Genomic DNA, 23,835 nt, shown 5'->3' with positions numbered 1-23,835 from the left:
GAATAGCATCCATACCCAACCCCAACATTTATATGACAGGTGAAAATAGGGTCACTTCCTTATGGTGCTGCTGCTGAGACATTTCTGTATGCAAGAATTTGTCATTAAAAAGTGCTTGGAGGATCATCTCCTCTCATACCAACTTGCCCACAGGTTATATAGCCATATGTATTGATCTGGGGTTCTGATTCTGTCAGGTCCCAGTCAAAGTAGATTCTTTTGATTAGCAATATGAAACAAAGCCACTTGTGCAAAAGGATAACAGTTTATTGATAGAACATGGATGTAGAGTATATACGCAAAGAAAGTTCACACTTCTTTCCTGCTAACGAAGCGGTCATAGCTGGGTGTCTGTTGGAGCCCCCACGATAGACAGAAACCGTCCCATGAGCCACACGGTTCTTCAAGCTGGCTGTGTGCACACTGCCCCTTGAAGCAAGACCAAGCACAAAGCCTGTGGATTGGATCTTAAGCTTTTCTGCTATATGCCCACCTCTAGCTCATTAGCTGACAGGCACTTCCTCTCTCCCCTCTCAGGAGCTAACAGGCCAGCAACACACACATTCAAGAGAAGGGGAGCTTCTTCTGCTCAAAATACCCCAGCCTGGGAAACGAATTGCTCCTGAGCTTAAAGAGGGAGGCCCCAACATTCCAGCTCCTGGGAGTGGGGATTCCCCCAGCTCCCCCATGAGAATCAAGGCAGCACACCCTTATCTCTTTAATTGGGCAAAGGCCTAGCAGTGTCAAAATGTTGACACATGGAGCCGTACTTGCTTGAATCCCTCAAAATCCTACAAGCTAGGCTTCAGCAGTATGCGAACCGAGAACTACCGGAAGTACAAGCTGAGTTTCGAAGAGGCAGAGGAACCAGAGATCAAATCGCCAACATTCGCTGGATCATGGAGAAAGCAAGAGAATTCCAGAAAAACGTCTATTTCTGCTTCATTGACTACGCTAAAGCCTTTGATTGTGTGGATCACAACAAACTGTGGCAAATTCTTAAAGTGATGGGAGTACCAGACCACCTTACCTGTCTCCTGAGAAACCTGTACGAGGGTCAAGAAGCAACAGTAAGAACCAGACATGGAACAACCGAGTGGTTCAAAATTGGGAAAGGAGTACAACAAGGCTGCATATTGTCACCCTGCTTATTTAACTTATATGCAGAGTACATCATGAGAAACGCCGGGTTGGATGAACCACAGGTCGGAATTAAGATTGCCGGGAGAATTATCAACAACCTCCGATATGCAGACGATACCACCCTAATGGCAGAAAGTGAAGAGGATCTAAAGAGCCTCTTGTTGAGGGTGAAAGTGGAGAGTGCAAAAGCTGGTTTGAAACTCAACATTAACAAAACTAAGATCATGGCATCTGGCCCCATCACTTCTTGGCATATAGAAGGGGAAGAAATGGAAGCTGTGACAGATTTTATTTTCTTGGGCTCCAAGATCACCGCAGATGGTGACTGTAGCCATGAAATTAAAAGGCGCTTGCTCCTTGGGAGGAAAGCTATGGCAAACCTAGACAGCATAGTAAGAAGCAGAGACATCACCTTGCCGACAAAGGTCCGTCTAATCAAAGCTGTGGTTTTCCCAATAGTAATGTACGGCTGTGAGAGCTGGACTATAAGGAAGGCTGAGCGCCGAAGAATTGATGCTTTCGAACTGTGGTGCTGGAGAAGGCTCTTACGAGTCCCCTGCACTGCAAGGAGGTCAAATCAGTCAATCCTAAAGGAAATCAACCCTGAGTGCTCATTGGAAGGACAGATACTGAAGCTGAAGCTCAGATATTTTGGCCACCTAATGCGAAGAGAAAACTCTCTGGAAAAGACCCTGATGCTGGGAAAGAGTGAAGGCAAAAGGAGAAGGGGACGGCAGAGGATGAGATGGCTATATAGCATCACCGATGCAATGAATATGAACTTGAGCACGCTCCGGGAGAGAGCGGAGGACAGGAAGGCCTGGTGTGCTATGGTCCATGGGGTCACGAAGAGTCGGACACGACTGAACGACTGAACAACAACAAAAAGGCTGCTTACTTAACCATAAAGGTGCTGGTTAAGCCAAATTACACAGGTCTATCATCAGCACATATGAACTTTGTGAAGTTCACTTTTTTGCTTATTAACCAACTCACTACACACACACACACACACATACACATAAATATTTTTTTGTACTCTGATACTGGAGGTAATATATAGCTGTAGAGCTTTTTTTGTTTTGTACTTCTGCTAGCTTTGGATGTTCCTAAGTTTGCTGATACCACTTCCTAGTACATTGATGGTGTCATTTTAGCTGCAAAACCAAAACACCAGAAATAAGAGGAAATTATAACAACTGCTAGATTAATCTTTGCAAGAAAACAGAAGAATTCTACACTCACCAAAATGTGGTTAACCCAAACAAAGCGATTAATTTAATGAACAACGTATCAAAGACATATTAGAGATTATGGAGGGAAAAGCAGAGTGTTAAGCACCAGCCCTAGCATAGATCAACAATTTTAATGGGGTTGTTATTCGTAACCATTAATATTTATATTTGATTTAGTATTTAAATAGTCATCTTTGCATATACTTATGAAACGAGAATTTCTAATCAGATGTATTATTTAAACTTTAAATGGCAATAAAAACGTATTTTAAAAAATAAGATCATCAGCTGATGCCCTGCTCCAAATACCTCCTCCGTTGGAGGCAAGGTATTCTTCATCAAAGGAGAGGCTTCATCATTTTTCATAATGGCAATCCAGTTGTAGAAAGCTCTCTCCAAGAAGTTCTGTCTGGAGCCAACTTTATTGCCCTTTAGCCACCAGGCAAAGACATTTTGATTCAACAAGGCACATTAAACACCCCTTTCTCTCCCCTTTCCTGCCCTGATCTCAGGAAAGGGAGCCACCCCAGAGGTTTCCACAGTGGCTGGAAGGGGCTAGGTGGGAGTAGGGATCTGCAGTTGGATCTCCTCCTCCAATGGCGGAGCTCTGTCTCCATCCTTGGAGGGAGAGACCCTACTGCATCCTATGGTCCCTGAGACACTTTCTAGGAGGCCATAGGATTGTGCTCAGAAACATTTAAGCATCTTGAATATTTTAAAGTCTCTGAGTTTTAAGTGCTGCTTTTTTGTGCTTATTTATTTATTTATTTAAAAGATGCATAGGCTGCCTTTTAGAGGAAACCCTCCCAAGGTTGCATGCAAGATTAAAACCATAAAACATGACAGAACAGTATCTTGTTCTTTAGGCACTTTGTCTTTAAATCTTTCAGGGCACAATCCCATGCATGTTTAGACAGAAAAAAAGTCCTACAACTCCCAGCATTCCCCAGCTATGTTGTAGTATTAGACTGTTTTCCATCTAACATACATAAGATAATGCCTTAAAAGATTTTTAGACTGCCTTTTGGATATAAGGTAGTCTAAATTCCTTTTAAAGAGAAAATGTCAGAAACAAATTGGGATTTTTTAATCATTTATGATTGGAAATGGCAAAAAAGTATTGGTGAATGATTAATAAAACGATGTAGAAAATATTGGGTAACAAGTTCCCACTAAATCCCTTGCGTCATCTTAATTTTATGGGTGAGTGTGTTAGTCAACAACATAAGGAATTAACAGTTTATATGCTGGTTGCAGCAAGAATATTTTATGCAAAAAAGTGGAAAGTGCAAGTAATACATTTTAAGAATGATTGGTTGGATAAACAATGAGATATTGCTACTATGGCAATATTAACACATATCTGGACTGCAGAAAAAAGGCAAAGAGGTACAAACTTGTAGAAGAGTGGATATGCTTTATTAATTTTTGCAGAAGTAAAGTAATATATCCAGTTCCCAAGAGTCCATTTCTGTTCAGTCAAAAAAGGAAGGGACATGCTGCCATCCTCTATCTCAGATCTGTGAACAATCACTTCTGAACACAAAAGTGTCAAATTGGTTCAGGACTGGAATTGCAAACTTCTCAGGGTCAGAGTTGCCTTCCACTAGCCGAAGATATTCTCCATTCTGCTTTGTTTGGTACTTGGAAGCACCACGGTATCAGCCTTGTCCAGACTTCTGGATCTTTTAAGTTTCCCCATCTCTGCTGTTATTAGGCTTCCCTGTAAGGCGAGCTTTTACTCAGCTCAGATTTTAACTGATGCCCACCCGGCCGGCCAGCAGATTTTCTTAACAGCCAGTAAAAGATCGTTTCTCTGTATGTGGAGTAGGCCCAATTGTGGAGTAGGCCCAATTGCATTACATTTTATACTGCCCTCTATATAATTCACCTAGGGTTAAGTTCATTCTCCCTTTTCAGACCTCTCTAGAAGGCCTCTCCGATGATCTTAAGGTCAGATGGCTGCTGGCAGACATAGACAAATTTGTCAGTTCCAAAGTAGCTCTGTTCCAGCTAACTGCAACAAAGTTTGGAGTGGCCTTTCTGAATCACATCAGTGACAAAAGCTAAGGGGAGTTTTGTTTTTCAAACATATGCTTAAAACCTTTTATTTGTATTTCCAAGGCCCTATTTGTGTTTTATTGGATTGATTGTTCAGTGTTTTATAAATATGTTTTCTTGTGTTTATATTGTAATGGCCATTGGCTATAAACAATAAAATTTTAACTATTATATCCAGTCGTTTTCGTCCCCGTCCCCCCAATCTGATCTAGTTATTTATAACATTTATGGATATATAAAGAAGAGAATATTTTTCTTGGTAACTCAGTTCTTGGATTCTGTATATGAAACATTTAATGTATATATAGGTGAGTGTGAAAATGTGTATACCTTATTGTAGGAACCCAGAGAAGGGATGTCTTACTGATTGTTGTATATCCAATTTAATATATATTTAAGGGGTAAATTGCCAAGATAGTCCAAAACAGCCACATTTGACTTTAGAAGAGGAAACTTCTCTAAAATGAGGGAATTGGTAAAAAGGAAATTGAAAGGGGGATTCAAGAAGGGTAAATCCCTTCAAAATGTTTGTAGGTCACTCAAAACCACAATAAGAATAATAGAAGCTCAGCTAGAATCTATACGACAGGTTAGGAAAGGTAACACCAAGTTCAAGAATTCACCAGTGTGGTTAACAAGCAGTGTCAAGGAAGCTTCCTTCAGAAATGGAAATCTTGCCTAAATGAGGAGAACAAAAGGGAGCCCAAACTTGCATGAAGGAGATGCAAGCAGACAATAAGAAATGCAAAAAAGCATTTTGAAAAGTGTATTGATAACAACATCAAGGCCAACAATAAAAAAAAATTATTTAAATATATCTGAAGCAAGAAACCAGCTAGGGAGACAGTTGGACTGTTGGATGATGACGGAGTTAAAAGAGTACTAAAGGAAGATAAGGAGATTGTGGGAAAACTGAATTAATTATTTTCATCTCTCTTCAGAAGATGTAGGACAGATACCTGTGCCTGAACTGATGTTTTCAGGAAGGGAGTTGGAGGAACTGAGTCAAACAGTGGTGACAAAAGATGAAGTTCTCAACCTTAATTGACATAGTGAAAGTTAGTAAACTACCAGGCCCAGATAGCATCCATCCGAGTTCTTTAAGAACTTAGGGACATTTAAGAACTCAGATGTGAAAATTCTGATCTTCCAACAAAAATATGTAACATGTCCCCAAGATCAGCCTCTGTACCAGGGGACTGCAGAATGGCCAATGTAACACCAATTTTTAAAAAGGGATCCAGGAAATTACAGGCCGGGTAGTTTAACATCTGTTCTGGGTAATTGGTTGAAAGCATTATTAAAGATAAAATTAGTAGGCATATCCTGCTGAAAAAGAATCATGGTTTCCACTAAGGTAAGTCATATCTTATTAACCTTTTAGAGTTCTGTGAGAGTGTCAATAAACATATGGACAGGGGTGATCCAGTAGAGACATTGTGCCTGTTCAGATGCAAAATGGGGAAGGGTGCTTAGGGTAACTACAAGAGCAGGGAGGGGTAGTCTAACCATGAAGCCTGTGCCCATCACATGAGTGGGAACCATGCGGCACGCCGTGGTTTACTTACCCATCCCTGCTCTGTGGTTACTGTGTTGTCCTCCTGTTGCCGCTGGTTATCCCAGCGACTGTCATGCTGGTAAATGGTGTGTGCCGGCCATTCAGTTTGTCGCTATGTGACGGTGACCGAAGAATCTGGCCGCACTGCCTAGAGCATTGCTGGAAGTGGTGAACGCTCTAGGCTGCAGTCTCTATGGTCACCGTGTTTTCGTGCAGAGCAGCCGTTTTTAACAATGAAGATCCCACCACCTGACACAGTAAGCCACCCTGAGCCCCTTAACCCCACTGCAGAGGAGTGCTTTGTCGGGGTAGTTACCTAGCCATTGTGGGTGGGATTTTAACCCCACACACGACATGCTAAGCCACCGTGGTTTGCTCAGAAACACAAACCACAGTGGCTTAGCGTGACGTCTAACAGGCCAATTGTTTACTTGAACTTCCAAAAGGCCTCTGACAAAGTTTCTCCCCAAAGGCGCCTGGGCAAATTTAGCCATCAGGGAATAAGAGGAGAGGTCCTCTTGTGGATCAGTTAACTGATTAAAGGTTAAAGAACAGAAAGCAGAGAGTAGGAATAAATGGTAAATTCTCCCAATGTAAATAGCGGAGCCCACAGGGATCTGTATTGGGACCAATGCTTTTCAACCTGTTCATACATTATTTAGAATTAGGAGTGAGCAGTGAGGTGGGCAGGTTTGCTGATGACACAAAATTATTTAGGGTGGTTAAAACAAAAAGGGATTGTGAAGAGTTCCAAAAAGATCTCTCTAAACTGGGAGAATGGACATCAAAATGGCAAATGTGGGTCAATGTAAGCAAGTGTAAAGTGATGTATGTTGGGGCAAAAAATCCCAACTTCACATATATGCTGATGGGATCTGAGCTAGCAGTGACTGACCAAGAAAGAGATCTTGGGGTTATGGTAGGCAGCTTGATGAAAATGTTGACCCAGTGTGCGGCTGCAAATTACATGTTATCATAATTAGGAAAGGAATTGAACATAAAACTGCCAAGATCATACTCCTTATACAAATCTATGGTGCGACCACACTTGGAATGCTGTGTACAGTTCTGGTCACCACACCTAAAAAAGGATATTGTAGAGCTGGAGAAACTGCAGAAAACAACTAAAATGATCAAGGGGCTGGAGCAACTCCCCTATGAGGAAAGGTTACAACAGCTGGGATTATTTAGCTTGGAAAAAAGGAGGGTAAGGGGAGACATGACAGAGGTGTACAAAATTATGCATGGTGTGGAGAAGGTGGATGGAGAGACATTTCCACCCTCTCTCATACTACTAGAACCCAAGGTCATCCCAAAAAGCTGATTGGTGGGAGATTCAGGACAGATAAAATGAAGAACTTCTTCATACAGTGTATAGTTAAACTGTGGAATTCACTTCCACAAACTGTAGAAATGGTCACCAATTTGGATGGCTTTAAGGTGGGATTGGACAAATTCCTGGAGGAGAAGTCTATCAATGGCTACTAGTCCTGATGGCTATATGCTACCTCCAGTAGCAGAGGCAGCATACCTGTGTACACCAGCTTCTGGGGAACATGGGTGGGAGGGTGCTGTTGCACACATGTCCTGCTTGGGGGTTTCCTGTGGGCAGCTGGTTGGCCACAACAGAATGCCGGACTAAATGGACCTTGGTCTGATCCAGCACAGCTCTTCATACGTTCTTATGTTCTTAATATGTATTGTACTGCTCTTATTGTATGTGTAATTTATATTAATAAATACATATGCATAAAGAATAAATTTTAAAATTAAATGTTTTAAAGAAAAGCCAACACAGCTCTGCAACCCGATCCTGTCCACATTTCCTTGGAAATGTACATCCCACTGAGTTCAGCGGGATGTACATCCTGTGCAAATTTATTTGGGAATGCATCACATTGAAATCAGTGAGACTTGGGGTCTTCCAGACAAAGGGGTCCTAGCACTAATAGTCAAGAGGCATTGTGCAGCTATTCTGTCTTTTTTGCCTTAGCGGACTGTGTGCAGTAAGAAAAAAGCAGGGAGGAAACCGCCATGTTTGGAACCCCCATAAAATTACATCAATGAGGCAGGGCGAGGGTCAAATAAAAACCTTATCTGGAAGCACCCATAGAAGTGAACAGTATGATCTATTCTGACTGACATCTCTCCAGGGTTTTTGGCAACAGCACGGCAAGGCGGGAGGAAAGGTGCTTTTGGCTAGGGGAAGGACTGGTAAGGGGGACTGCTTGTATATATCTGCCCCAAAGTTGCCCTTAAGGGTACAATCCTATGCATGTTTAGACAGAAAAAGTCTTACAATTCCCAGCATGCCCCAGCCAGCCATGCATAGGATTGCGCATTTAATGGCTTATTTAAGGACCTCTGCCTGAAATAACTGCCCCTCCTTATGCTAGCAATAGGTGAGAATTTTGCTTGGTTTGTTTGTTTTATAAGAACTTACCAAAATTCACACATTTCTCCATAACTGAAGGGAAAGAAGTTGAGATTTAAAAAAATTAGTATGGGAGAAAGCAAAACGGACGGATTTGTCCATCCATGCAGAGGGCTTTGAGCGCCTAGCTATTAAAAATCTGGATGCTGATCCCTGTTTATTCAGGTATGCATGTGGTGCTGAATTAAGGTTGCCAACTCTTTTTCTGACCGGCTCCTCATCTTTAACAGCTACATGGTACGCAGGAACAACATGATCCTTTCCGTACTGGGAATAGCTGTACTGATCGAATTTGGCTGCTGCAGATGGGTGAGAATTTCGTTTGGGTCGCTGTTTGGTAAGAACCTGTCAGCATTTGCAAATTCCTTCATAAATAGGATGGGAAGAACTTGAGAATTAAAAAAAAAATTGAATGTAGAAGAAAGGGAAGCTGACAGATTCATCCACCCTACTTTAAACGCACGCACGTGGTATTAGCACATGGTACTAGCACTTAACAGAGCTCTGCTATACAAAACACCACAGCTACTAGAGGGAAAAATAACAGCAGATGGTATAGTGCAAAAGTGCCTGTGCAATTTATACAAAACAAGGAGGGTAATAGCAGAAATGATTGGTACTCAAATTCCATAACAATATGCCTGACAAAATCAATTAAAAAAACGTTAGCAGCGGCGCTTAGATTGCGAGCTCTCCATAACAAGTGGGATTATCTCCCCACTGAGGCCCGCCTGGTGCCAACATTGTTATCTTTTCGGTGCCAGGTTAAGACCTAATTCTTTTCTCAGGCCTTTGGCAGCCTATGATGAGTTTTTAAATTGCTCTTGGATCTCTCTTATGGCTATGGTTGATTGCTCAAAGTTGTTTTTAGATATATGTTGTCTCTGTGTATACTGTTTGTGTGTTTTTTATGTAAATGGTTTTTGAATGTTGTATTTAATGTATTTCATGTTTTCAATCTTTGTAAACCGCCCAGAGAGCTTCGGCTATGGGGCGGTATAGAAATGCGATAAATAAACATAAATATTAAATAAGTGGTCCCCTTTGCTAGTGAATAGCTGTTGTGCACCCTGAGCCCTTCCATAAAGGCAGGTTACAAGGAAAACTAAAATCTGCAATAAACTGAGTGCCCCTGCTGTGCATCACAGGATTTATTTCCCATTGGAAGCACATGATAGCTGCTACGTCCCATTTAGATTAGTGGAGTTTCAGTATTTGAAAAGGTGTGGACAAAGTCCTGCCATTGGGAGCAAATCTGTTTCAAAGAGCATCCCCTCACCCCTACACTACCTCCTACATCACCAGCAAATCTGAGAAGGCAGAGCAGGAAAGCAGCAAGCTGGGGAGTTCTGTGATTGGTAAGCGCTTCCTGCCTCTCCCATCTACGGTGTAAAACCTCTGAGCCTCTTCTTGCAGAGAAGGAGCTACTCTTGCAAAAGTTCCATCATTCTGAGCTGTGGACGGCTTAACCATGAAGGCCATACTGCTTGTTGCTGTTGCTCTATTGATGAATCTGGCTATGGCTGATGTAAAGGTAAGGATCGGTCTCATTGGACAAAGGTAAAAAGTACCTGCTGAAATGTGACAATGGAAAGTAGGATCTTCAATCGTTTCAAAGAACAATTCACTCGGATTTCAGGTGGCATTAAAAGAACCACATGTTCGTGTAATGGCTGCAGTGTTTGGAAGTACACAGGGGCTGAACGGAATTAATACCACCTGTTTGTGAGATTAACAGCCTTATCCTGTACGCGTTTACTTGTATGTATGGGTTCTTATCCCACTACAGGTATTAATTTACCGATGCCAAGATGTTTATCACCACTGTTTTCTGAATAGTCATTGTAATTATTGATATACACCTGAGCTTTAATACTGTCTGCATTGCTTGCATTTCATTCCTTCCCAACCTTGTGGCTAACATGTTCACCTTCTTCCAACACCTGAGGTGTGTGTATTTCTCTCTCTCTCTCTCTCTGCCAACTCAGGATGGCATTCCGTGCATCTGTCCACAAAAGCCTTTGCCATAACAAATTTGTTAGTTTTTAAAGTGGCACAAGATTTTTGCATGAGTTCAAATGCACCTTCTCCCAAGCAAGTGAGTATGGGAGTCCATCCTGAATTGTAAAGTGGATGTAGGAGGTGATTTCTGTGTTGTATCAAAATAAGTGCAACATTTATTTTGTAAGGACACAATCCAGCCAAATTTAATCACCTTCAAGCTCCATGGCTTTTAGTAGATAAGAGCTAAGCATATGCTTAATTTTCCACTGAAATCGATGTGGTTTGAAATTGCTGAAGTGTGCAAGCCAGTGCATACTTACTTGGCAATAAGAGCTGTTGAACTCAGTGGGACTTACTCTTGAATAAGCATCCGTAAGATTGGACTGTGTCTTTGGCTGGATTGTGCCTTACAACACACATCCTATACATGTCTGCTTACAAGTAAGCACCCGTTGAGTTCGACAGCGCTTACTCCCTGGTATGCGTGGATAGGATTGTAGCTGAAAAGGCATAAATGTCAATGCTGATTTTGGGGAACGATCAACGCTGTGAAATTTTGCCAACCCCATTACATAGCCTCTTTTTTGGGTACTGCTTCTAATGTATTATATCATTCTTGGTGTAGCTGATCATTGTGATATCGCACAGTTAAGATGTGATGATGCGCAGGATCACATTTAATGCGTAAACGACGTCAAAGCCTATTCCAGGACTGATCAAATCCCTCTCATTTGGTGCTTCCATGACATGTGCCATGTCCCAGTCTGTATTAATGTTAACTGTATTCCTATTTAATCCTCACACTTTTAAAAAGTAGCAGATATGCTTATTGGGATTGTTAGCTGATCATCCTGTCACACACACCCCCAGCTTGTAAAACTTTTCACAGCTTAGGGATAAAATATTATCATCCTCTGCTAATGTTCTGTACATTGAGCTGCTCTTAAAGCACAATCACATGGCCAGTTTAAAAGTTGGCAACCCTAACACCTATTATAAATTTTCAGAGGGGTAGCCGCATCTGTCTGTTGCAGCAAAAACAGCAAAGACTCTCGTTGCGCCTTAAAGATGAACACATGTATTATGGCATAAGCTTTTGTGCATTTGATAAAACAGACAATGGCCACTAAAGCTTATGCCGTAATACATTTGTTCGTCTTTAAGGTTCCACAAGATTCTTTGTTGTTTTTACCTTTTATCAAATATTATCTCTATAGCTCCCACCTCCACCTCCAATAGCTAATGCTTCTCTTTTATCCAGATGGAGGACTGATTATCTGAATGTTTTCAATATATCCTAGCTCAGTAATTTTAAGCCATGCTGTACTGAGGATTTATTTGCATGTTCTTTGTGGACTGCCACATTTTCTAACCTTACAGGCAAGAACGCTTGTCAGATTTCTGAATTAAAATGGAACTGTGGCCATGAGCCAACAAAGCTATGTACATGCACAGGGAGAGAACGGAACATGCAGCTAGGGGTTTCTTTGCAGTTTTTCGCTGCTGGCTCTAGCGGTGTGGACGAAGTCAGCTGCTGCACAGTTAACATTTTAAAATTTTAACTGAAAAGTCAACATGTGGTTCTAAATGTTAAAGTAACCTCTGGCCCTTCATCTTTTTCCCCCATTATTTTTATGGTGGTTTATTGGTAACCACCTGAAAGTATACTAGGGACCACTGATGATGAAATTGCTGCTTTAAAACCACTGCAATACACCAGAGAGCTGAGGTTGTATTTTAACACAGACACTTGGGACTTGCAACAAAATGTTGCAGCGTGGAGCATTCCTGTTCAGGGCTCCAGCCAGCCATGCCCTTTTCTACGTTACTCCATTCCACACATGCCCAAGTTTTCCACCCGCAACTGTCAGCATTCCATGCTCACTGAGCATGTTCAATCCTCATTGGACTGTTTTGGGGTTCCCATCCCACTCCAGTAGGATTTTTCCCTAAAGATTTTTTTGCACTTCTTCAAACCTCAACCCCCCCGCCCCCCTGCTGATATTTCCCTCTTCTGGATTGGTGGTGCCATACTGGCTATGAAAAAATCCACATGCACCCCTGAAATTATTATGACAAATATCTCTTCACTTAACCCACATAGCCAGTTTCCACTAGGTTCCTCCCTAGGGTTGCCATCTTTTATTCCAGCATGACTCATGTGCCTTTAATATCAGCCTGACATGCAGAAATTCTATGGGTGCAGCTTTTCCAAGCATAGAGATACACCAGTGTGAAACGCTATACCTGTTGGATTTCTGTCTGGACAGCTATGACGACACAGAATCCCTCCTAGAGGGGGGAAAAAACAACAACCCTGCAAACCATACCATCTTCATCTTTTCAACTAGTTTTTTTTCTTTTAAAATATAAAGAATAAAATATACTTTTATTCCATCCAAAATAAAGCCTTTGGCACTGGCACATATTACAAAAGTGAGTGGGTGGACGCATCTTGCCTCTGTTGTGCACATGAGGTGTTCTTGTGCATGCATGAACACTGAGTTGCTACACAGTGAATGTACAACTTCCTCTTTCACATTCTTAAGTTGTAGAGGTATATATCTGAACTGCTGAGAAAAGACCACAATTTTTTTTCTCGCATATCTTAAATGTTTGTTTGTTTGTTTGTTGTATTTATATAGCCACCCCATAACATGAGTTCTCTCGGCTGCTCACAAAACAACTACAACAGTATAAAACAGGGGTGGGGAACCTTTTTTGGTCCAAGGCCAGTATCCAGCAGTGACATTCCACAAACTCAAGGAGTGCTAGTGGAGCTCTGCTCCATCTTTCCGTTGCCCGTTACTCCTGTGCAACTGTTGTTGTGCAAGGAGTTGCGCAACAGGTTGCACAAGCGTAATGCAAACTGCTTGCGCAACCACGCTTGCGCAAATATACCTTTAGGTGGGTTCTTCTCTTGTGCATGGTTCAGAACCTAGTTTCCACTAGTGCAACGTCATTCATGCTGATGGAATGACACAGTTGGATACTGCCCCAAGGGCTGCATTGGTTCTAGGGAAGGATGCTGAGGGCTGCACCTCAAACTAGGCAGGGCCACCCCACTGCTGGCATATGGCTCCAATGTGATTGCCCAAACCCTGTTCATTCTCGCACACACTCATATACACACTCGCACACCAACTTCCCCTTGGTGCAATCAGACTTAAAAAGCCTCCATTGGTGGCAATGGATGCTTTTTCAAAGCTGGATTGCAGAGGGAGAGGGGCGATTTTTTGGAGGGGTGATGGTGGTGGGGAGTTATTTATTTTTTAAAAAATTATTGGCCGCCTTTCAGGGCAGAAGCCCTCCCAAGGCAGCTCACAGCAATAAAATACATAAAAGCCCTTCCCTCCCTGGCAGTGACCCCCCCCAAATGCCTCCAATGCTGTAATTAGGCTTTCTGAAATTCCCCATTAGCACAGTGAAGGCAATTTTACAGCCTAAATGCAGTGAGGGAGGGGTGATTTTGGGGGGGCGAGCAAAGGGTTGGGGAGGGTTAGCCCTTCCCTTCCCAGCTGCGACCCCCCCCAATGCCTCCATGCTATAATTGCTGTTTTAAAAGCTTCAATTGTCACCAACCCAGGCTTTTAAAAAGCCACCCTTGCAGTGTGGGAGGGAGGAGAGGGGATTCCTTAAGGAGGGAAGGGCAGGGCTCCAATGGCCGGCCTCTGGGCTTTGAAAACCAGTGCATGGCTTCTGTTTGAAAAGCTGTCCACTAGTGCTAGTCTGGTTTAAAGCATGAGCACATGTGAAGGGAAAGCAGGGCTCTTGAAGTTGCTCATCCACCTGGACAGCAGACTGAACAGGCAGGCACACAGGTCAGCCAGTCACAGCCTCCCCCACTATGGGGAGGTGTACTGTACTTTTTTTTCAATTAAAGTCGTTATACAAATCTATGGTGTGACCAGACTTAGAATATTGTGCAGTTCTGCAGTTCTGGTCAGCAGAGCTGGAAAAAGGGCAGAAAAGGGCAACTAAAACGATCAAAGGGCTGGAGCATCTCCCCTGTGAGGGAATCATAGAATAGTCGGGTTGGAAGGGGCTGACAAGGCCATCGAGTCCAACCCCCTGCTCAGTGCAGGAATCCAAGTCAGAGCATCCCTGACAGATGGCTGTCCAGCTTCATCCTGAATGCCTCCAGTGTGGGACAGCCTACCACCTCCCTAGTAGGTTACAACAGCTGGGATTGTTTAGCTTAGAAATAAGGAGGCTAAAGGGAGACATGATAGAGGTGTACAGAACTATGCATGGTGTGGAGAATGTGGATAGGGAGACATTTTTCTCCCTCTCACATAAATGCTAGAACCAGAGGGGTCATCCCATGAAGCTGATTGGTGGGAGATTCAGGACAGGTAAAAGGAAGGACTTCCTCGCACAGCGCATTGATAAACTATGGAATTTGCTTCCACAAGATGTAGAAGCAATCTACAAGATGTAGAGCCACCAACTTGGATGGCTTTAAAAGGGGGTCAACTTCCTGGAAGAGAAGGCTATCAACAGCTAGTAGTCCTGATGGCTATGTGCTACCTCCAGTATCAGTTGCTGGGGAACACGTGGGAGGGTGCTGTTGCACTCATGTCCTGCTTGTGCGTTCCTGGTCGACAGCTGGTTGGCCACTGTGTGAACAGAATACTGGACTAGATGGACCCTTGGTCTGATCCAGCAGGGCTCTTCTTACGTTATTATTTCTAAATCTATGATTGTACATATACATTAGCACATGCACATTGTATGCAAAGGCCTGCCCTTTTTTGCCCTCCCCCCCTTTTGGAAAAGCATGTCCTCCTTTTATGGTGATACAAAAGCAGCCACTTTGCCACTATGTCTTTTAAAATTCCATCTTAAAACTAAAACCGAAATTATAAAAGGAACGAAAATAGGGCTGGCACCTGATTAAGGAAGTCATACTCAGTTTTGCATGAATCTGCCTTGAAAATAATAGTTCTAAAGAAAAAAAAAGCATCCTTTAAAAGCAAATGTGGATGATAGTGGTCAGAGCCCTTTTTTAATTTTAATTTTTCTTTTCTTGTGCAAAAACGAGACCAGGAGTTTTATTTCTTATTTTATTGTTTGCATTTTCCCAGCCCCAGGGAATGTGCACAAATGGCCCCCTTTTTAAAAAATCGCTTATTCACAGTTGTGCACGTATGCAGCTGCGGCTGTTCAAAATATAGAGGCTTGCCTTGCCTGAACCCTCGCATGTTGCACTTGTCAAATATGCAAGGTTACAGTCAAGGCTACACTGTAGCAAGGCTGTTTTGACAGCTTTGCACAGATGAGAGGTGGAGAAACAGGGTGTAGATCACCGCCTTAGCAGGGTTATCCCTATGCTGCAAAGGGTTGCCTGGACCCTTGGGGGGTGCCCTGCTAAGAATCCCCCACTTGCCCAAGTCCCCAGCAACAGGTTTTCCGGGGGGGGGGGGGGAGGCATCGGTTTCCCAGTGCTGCTCTTGCCCTTGTAGAACCCGAGGTATGAGACAGCATATTCAGGCACTATTCTGCCCAACTGTTTTGCGAGAAATGAACCTGCTACCACCCGAAAGGGTGTTTAGCCCACGAGCGAAGCCATAGCTATGACTGCGATTTCTGGAGCAGTGCAAGCCATGGAGTTAAGTCTAGAGTGACCTCACTTCACTTTGCTTCCTCATGTGGGTGGACACAGTTGCCTGGGTGTGTGATTGGGTAGCCTCTGCCTTCCATGCTCCTACCTCGCTGGGCAGCATCCTCCCCTGGGTGGCTTGCTCAAGGGTTGGCCTGGTGTGCCAGCCTCTGCTCTCTTCCTCCCTTGAGCACACGGCGCGAGGGGTGAAGGGGTGCGGCTAGCTACTTTTGAGAGCAGCGGCTGCAGCAGCCTCACCCGGGAGGGGCTGTGGCTCAGCGGGAGAGCACCTGCTTTCCATGCAAAAGATCCCCGGCATCTCCAAGAATGCCTGCCTGAAATCTTCGAAAGTTGCTGCCGGTTAGCGTGCACAATTCTGGGCTAGATGGACTAATGGTCTGCCTCAATATAAGGCAGCTTCTGATGTTCCTGTGTTCCACAACTGCCATACTGCACCCTTGTGAGAAGCCCAGTGGTGCAGCTCGATGGATGCATGGCAATAGCATGTGCAGGCAGCTGCAACCACCAGCCACTGCCCCGTATGAGCAGCTCAGCTGATGCAGCCTCTGTCTTCTCCCAGGATGGCCTCCACCTTCAGTGTTCACCCCCAGCCTCGCTTGGCCGCTTGGGGAGCAGCTAATGTGGTCCCTTCTGCTGTGTGCCATCGATAAGGCCATCACGGCTGCCACCACTGCACCCTCGCTCCCTCGCGAGGAGGGTGGCCTGGGAGAATCGCCGTTCGGCTCCACAGACGCAGCCGTCAGCTGTGCCTGTGGACACAGAGCTTGAGAAAACACGTGAATGAAGTGGCGGCAGCAATCTCTTGCATTTGTTGCAAAGCCACAGATGGAGAGCACAGAACAGAGCAGTGCTGGAGAGGTGCAGGGTGCCTCCAGACGGAGCGCTCCCAGTGCCAGTAAGCAAAAGGCATTGGGCAGCAATTCTGTCGTTCCTTCCTTAACCAGTGGCGCAGTGGTAAATTTTGAAGCGCATGCACTCATCCTGACAGTCTCCATCGCCACGCCCCCAAGGACAGTCCAGACTTCCAGGTAGCTGTGTTGATCCATATCAACAAATGTTCGTCTCCACCAGTAGCAGGTCTTTTGTAAAGGGAATGGGTCTTAATTGCCCATTCAAGACCACCCCACCACCCCCGCCAACCCTTCTACATTACACCAGAATAGCTCACAACAATTCATTGCTGCTGGGAAAATCCATCCCACCCCTCCACCCTGCAGCTACTGTGAGGATTGCGGCACAGTGGGAACAAGGAAACTTGAGTGGGATGGGGTGGCAGATGATATATTGCCACTGCTAAGCAAAACATCCTGCAGCTTTGACCCTGCGAGTGCATCTGTTCTTTAATGATTTTTTCCGGTAAGAAGAAAAAAAAGACGGAAGAAGTGGTTGGAAAACACAGAAGGGCTACATGTTGAAGGTGATGCCTTCTGGCCCCCTTACCCCCCCTCCCCCAATGAGGCAGTGTGCAATTGCACAATAAAAGCCTCATCTGGAAGCACCCCAGCCTTGACGAATCAGCGCTGGGCCCTTCTGAGCCCCACTGCCCTCAGCCACTGCCCCACCTTGCAGGAGTTTGCTGCCAGCCATAACAGATTCCACAGGCTCCTCTTCTTGTGGTTGGAGTTCTGCGAACTTTGCGTCCGTTTCTTTCTGGATTTCCTTCTCTGCACATGAGAAAGGAAGAGCTGCTGCAATAACAGGAAACAGGTTTTGCCCGCTGGCACCACCTTTTGCAAGGCTGTGGTTCACTGCCTGTTTGACAACCTAAAGGCCCAGAATGGCATTAGAAAGGGGGAGGGGCAGGGAAGACAGGCAATGACTGCAAAACCTTTCAGGAAACAGGTGCCTATGGTTATCAAAGGCACGAGTGGAAAAAAAGCCCTTTCATCGGGCTGCCTGCATACAGGCAAGGATCCTCTGTAGAACCATGCTCTTTCAAGGTCGTCCGCATTGTTCATCGGCTACTGAGATCTGGCATTTGCTGTTCCCTCCACTGGGTACAGTATACTGGAGCGATCGGTGGTGCCATTAGAACGGGACTTTGGGGCAGACATCTGTTGCCTCACTCAGCAGAATGAGCAGGAGGGTCTCTGGACATAACAGAGTTGACTTGCCAGAGTTTGAAGTAAGCAAAGCAATACACATTACTATCTGGGGACAGGACCTGTTAAGACCATTAACTCCAGAGTCTAAGGGCACAGTCCTATGCATGTTTAGACAGAACAAAGTTCTATAATTCCCAGCATTCCCCAGCTAGCCATACCGTCTAAACATGCATAGGATTGCACCTTAAAATTTTCCAGTTGCACCACTAAGAGCTATCATTTCCTACTGGTACACAGGCTAATCTCTCTCTGTCTGTCTCTCTGTGTGTGTGTGTGTGTGTGTGTGTGTGTGTAAGGTTGTGCACTGGTTAAAGAACTTGTAGTTGGTGAATAACCTGCCTCTTTAACAAATCAATCAATCAATTTAAATGTTAACTGCACAATTCTGGAAGTGCCATTCTCAGTTTCATCATGAAGTTACGAGGTGGTCTCTATGTATTTACTGATTTTATAAAACCCCACCCTTCGCTGTAAATTTTGTTGTTGTTTCCAGGGCAGCTTTCAGAAATAATTTCTGGCTCTTAGAAAAACCACGCTCTTTCAAATTCAACCCCTCATGCCCACCCCACCTGCTAATGTGAAGTATTAAGACAGTTACAGTGCAATCCAAAGCTTGTGTGGGTGGGGAGAAATCCTATCCACTCATGCCAAGGACACAGGAACATAGGAAGCTGCCTTATATTGACTGGGTTTTCACAGCACACTAACCCACACTCCGTGGTTGAGTGTGGATTATTGTTGAACCGGGTTGTTTGTTGAACCGTGGGTTAGCGTGTTGTCCAAACCCAAGACATTTTCTGCAGGGTGGCTTGTTAATCATGCAGTGTGACTTATTTTTCTTGAACAAGCCACCTTGAGAACCCATGGTTTGTTGTTGGGTTGTTCAGGGTGGTTAACAAGCCACACTGCATGGTTAACAATGTTCTGGGTTTTATTCTCTGGGGGACAGGGTGTGTGAGTTTAAAAATGTAATTGTATTTTTATTTGTTTTAGAGTCTTGTAAGCTACCTTGGGAGAACAGTGCACTCTGAAAGGCACCTTAAAACAATCTGAGTTAATAAAATAAGGACAATAAATCTACCAGGTTCAGATAACAAAATATTGGGACTTGTCTCTGATCAATGGGATCAGCTGGAGCATATCATTTGGTTCCTCTCCTTATCTAGAATTTTTTGCACTCCTCTATCCAATGCTGAAAGAAACGGTCAGGCCCATCCCAAGACATTTTGCTGCCTGAGGCAAAGATGGCACCCTCTTCCCATTCCATGAGAAGTGGGAGGCACTGCATTGCAGTGGTTTCGCTCCTACTTGGATGGTCGGCTCCAGAAGGTGGTGCTTGGGGAATATTGCTCGGCCTCTTGGATTCTACAATATGGGGTTCCACAGGGGTCAGTTCTGAACCCCATGCTATCTAACCTCTACATGAGACCATTGAGTGTGGTCATCCGGAGTTTCAGGGTGTGTTGTCATCAGTATTCTGATAACACGCAGCTCTATTTCTCCTTTTCATCTTCTTCAGGTGAGGCTGTGGATGTGCTAAATTGGAGTCTGGCTGCAACAATAGACTGGATGAGGGCTAATAAACTGAAACTCAATCCAGACAAGACTAAGATGCTGTCGGTGGGTGGTTCTTCTGACCAGATGGAGGGTGCTCAACCTGTTCTGGATAGGGTTGCACTCCTCTTGAAGGAGCAGGGTCGTAGCGGGTGTTCTCCTTGAGCCATCTTTGTCACTTGAGGCTCAGGTGGTCTCAGGGGCACGGAGTGCCTTCTACCAACTTCGGTTGGTGGCCCAGCTACGCCCCTATCTGGACAGGGATAACCTGGCTTCAGTTGTCTATGCTCTGGTAATCTTCAAGTTAGATTGCTGCAACGCACTCTATATGGGGCTGCCTTTGAAGATGGTTCAGAAACTGGAGCTCGTGCAAAATGCAGTGGCCAGATTGATAACAGGGACCAGAAGGTCCAGACATATAAGGCCGACTCTGGCCTGCTTGCACTGGCTGCCTGTATGTTTCCAAGCCAGATTCAAGGTGCTGGTTTTAACCTATAAAGCCTTACACAGCTTGGGACCACAATACCTGATGGAGTGCCTCTCCTGACACGAACCTACCCATATACTAGGCTCAACATCTAAGGCCCTCCTCCGGCTTCCTACACCGAGGGAAGCTTGGAAGACAGCAACAAGGGAGACAGCAACAAGCCTTTTTGGTGGTGGCCCCCAAATTCCCCGACGAGGCCCGCCTGGCGTCAACATTGTTATCTTTTCGGTGCCAGGTTAAGACCTTCCCCCAGGCATTCAGCAGCATATGATAAGTTGTAATCAATCCTGGAATGTCTTATGGTTATGGTTGTTTGCTTTTGAGATTGTTTGTTTGAAGTTGTTTTAGATATATGTTTCTTTGGTGTATATTGTCTGCTTATGTGTTTTTTTATGTAAATGGTTTTTAATCTCTGTATATTGTATTTTTAATGTTTTTAATCTTTGTAAACTGCCCAGAGAGCTCCGGCTATTGGGCAGTATAGAAATGTAATAAATAAATAATGATAATAATAATTCCATGTCAAAAAGCCAAATGGATGGTAGTCAGATCTTTCTTCAGCACTGCTAAGGGGAAGGTCTCGGGTGTGGTGGTACTTGAAAGTAGCAGGCTAACTTAGAGGGCGCAGGGCAGGCACACAGAGCTCTCTCCGCCAACACTTTGCTGCTGCCTCCCAGCAACTGCTGCCTGAGGCGACCACCTCACCCTGCCTAACAGTAGGGCTGGCCCTGGAAATATTAATTAAGCCTTTGGGGCTGCAAGCTTTAACTGATAGATTAATGAATTGAAAAGCTTTAATTAATCATCAGTGTGGGCAAATTTTAATTGGTGTGATTGAAGAGAGATTGAATCACACATCAATTGGTGTGATTTGGAATGCTATGTAAGGGTGGGGTGAAGAGAGGTTTGGGGGACAATTTGGCATGGACCAGTTGGAGAAAGGAAAGGACCCTCCCCGTGCAGCTTCTCCACCCTCAATAGTCCCTTCCCAAAGCAGCATTTGCATTTTCAGGTCACATTTAGTTAGGCCAGGTGCGGGGAGCTTGTGACCCTCCAAATGTTGTTGGACTCCAGTCCCTATCAGCCCCAGGGAGCATGGCCAATGGTCAAGAATGATGGGAATTCTAGTTCAACAACACCTAGAGGGACACCTGCCCCTTGAGGTATTAGCGCCCAAATCAGGGAAGGATGCTATGGGAATTGTTGTTGTTCAGTCGTTAGGTCATGTCCGACTCTTTGTGACCCCATGGACCATAGCACACCAGGCCTTCCTGTCCTGCGCTCTCTCCCGGAGTGTGCTCAGGTTCATATTCATTGCATCGGTGATGCTATCTAGCCATCTCATCCTCTGCCATCCCCTTCTCCTTTTGCCTTTGATCTTTCCCAGCATCAGGGTCTTTTCCAGGGAGTTTTCTCTTCGCATTAGGTGGCCAAAATATTTGAGCTTCAGCTTCAGTATCTGTCCTTCCAAGGAGCACTCAGGGTTGATTTCCTTTAGGATGGACTGATTGGACCTCCCTGCAGTCCAGGGGACTCGTAAGAGTCTTCTCCAGCACCACAGTTCGAAAGCATGGATTCTTCGGTGCTCAGCCTTCCTTATAGTCCAGCTCTCACAGCCATGCGTTACTACTGGGAAAATCATAGCTTTGATTATACGGACCTTTGTCAGCAAGGTGATGTCTCTGCTTCTTACTATGCTGTCTAGGTTTGCCATAGCTTTTCTCCCAAGGAGCAAGCGTCTTTTAATTTCATGGCTACAGTCACCATCTGTGGTGATCTTGGAGCCCAAGAAAATAAAATCTGTCACTGCTTCCATTTCTTCCCCTTCTATATGCCAGGAAGTGATGGGGCCAGATGCCATGATCTTAGTTTTTTTAATGCTGAGTTTCAAACCAGCTTTTGCACTCTCCACTTTCACCCTCAACAAGAGGCTCTTTAGATCCTCTTTGCTTTCTGCCATTAGCTATGGGAATTGCCTAGGTGGATTTCAGATATTAATAATATCTAGAAGTAAGCTGCACTTTCTCTCTTGCAGATATCATATCAGCATCCAATGGGCAGACTCTCAGACCTGCCCTGTAGGGTGAAACGATGTCAAAGATGTGTGTGAACACAGCAGCCTTTTCTAATCTGGAGCCCTCTGATGTGTTGTACTACAACTCCCAGAATCCCCCAGCCACCTGGGAGTTGTAGTACAACACATCAGAGGGCTCCAGATTAGGAAAGGCTGGAATCCAGGAAGGGTGGCTCCAGTTCCCTGGATAGGTACATGACATCAACAGCCAAGGCTGCTTACAGGTCTCCAGTTTTGTCGAATACCTCTTTGACCCGGTAACAAAATACCCTTCCTGTTTCCTCTTTCAGGACCCTCCCCAAAGTGAAAAGAATGTAACTGCTGTTGGTCCTGGTACAGCTAGCCATGCCATGTTCTTCGGTCGTCCAACTTCCTTTCTGATGCCACTCATGTTGGTTGTGCTTCTTCTCCTCCGAGTATTCTGATACTGGAGCCCTGGAGGGTTTTACCTGGAGAACCATCGCAAACGCAACTCTGTCCAGCTCCAGGGGAGCTCCACCTCTCCATTGCTAACAGCCTGACAATCCAGCCAGCAACTCTGCTCTCGCTGCTATCAGCCCCATAATGCTGTGTCATGTGCCAATATCCACGGTCCAAGGCTTTTTGGCTCAATCTTCACCACAACAGCCGATTAACCTGCAAAATTAAAACCGGAAGGACTGTCTGACATAGATCCCAAGTACATGAGTTCATCCCAAGGAAGCTTGTGCAAAAACATGGCTGCTACACAGAAGATCGAGAATCCACCCTCATGAAGAGCTTTTGGTGCCTGAGACCAAAAATCCAGATGGTGCCTCCCCACATCCACACAATAAGAGGCACAAATCCACCAGGACATTTTCTTGGGCAGGCTGTCAACGAACAGGCAGGAGGTGCACATAAGCACCATAATGCTCTTGTGCCACTCCTGTTCATTTCAGTTATTAGAACTACCTGAGCCATCATGGCTGTGACCTGTGCCCCACCCGTAATGGGTACTCCCAAATCTTGTCATCCAGAGTAGACCACCTCACCTTGTCTCATGAGATGACCACTCTCCTCTGTTTGCATAAACTTTCTGTGAATGCTGGTGTTGTGGGAAGCATTCTCCTGGCTCAGGAAGCATTTGGGGAAACATACAGGTGACAAGAGGTCCCCTCTTGAGCTGCGGCACTGCAGGCGGGGGGTGTCAACCCTTCAACCTGCAAATGTTGCAATGTCTGCTGAACAGGCTTCAAGGCGAAAACAATTTAAGGGAAAAGTGGTGTTTGTAAATGCGGTGCTGTTGTCTCCCATAATCCCCACGCAGCTTGGTCCAGCTTGAATTAAATAAAAGCTTTTTGGCTGGCAAACTTGCCTTTTAATTGTCTCTGTTGGTGTTTTTTTTTAAAAAAAGCAAAAACCACCTCGCAAGAAAAGCAGCACAGCTCCCTCAAGCGCACTGGCACTTGCCAAGCTCGCAATTGTGCTCACCAGGTCCCTCACACTGCCCTCCACTCGTCACTGGCGCCACTTCATCTCTGATCAGCACACTCTCCTCCACTTCTTGAACCCAGTGGAGCAATATTGCTCCATTGA

At 44.7% G+C, this 23,835-nt stretch overlaps 1 long non-coding RNA gene across 1 annotated transcript; it reads left to right on the top strand.

Annotated features, from left to right (window-relative positions):
• The first annotated feature begins 9,845 nt into the window (after positions 1 to 9,845).
• On the top strand, positions 9,846 to 23,621 carry LOC146338070 (uncharacterized). Its single transcript, XR_014785153.1, has 2 exons — positions 9,846 to 9,965; positions 22,569 to 23,621. It is a non-coding gene; the product is annotated as an uncharacterized LOC146338070 (long non-coding RNA).
• Positions 23,622 to 23,835: the final 214 nt, after the last annotated feature.

This window comes from Heloderma suspectum, chromosome 10 (genome assembly GCF_057233095.1).
Source record: "Heloderma suspectum isolate Gila_16-S chromosome 10, 16-S_ref, whole genome shotgun sequence".
Lineage (NCBI taxonomy): Eukaryota > Metazoa > Chordata > Lepidosauria > Squamata > Helodermatidae > Heloderma > Heloderma suspectum.
The sequence above is the reverse complement of the archived record's forward strand: the minus strand, read 5'-3'. Positions and strand labels throughout refer to the sequence as shown.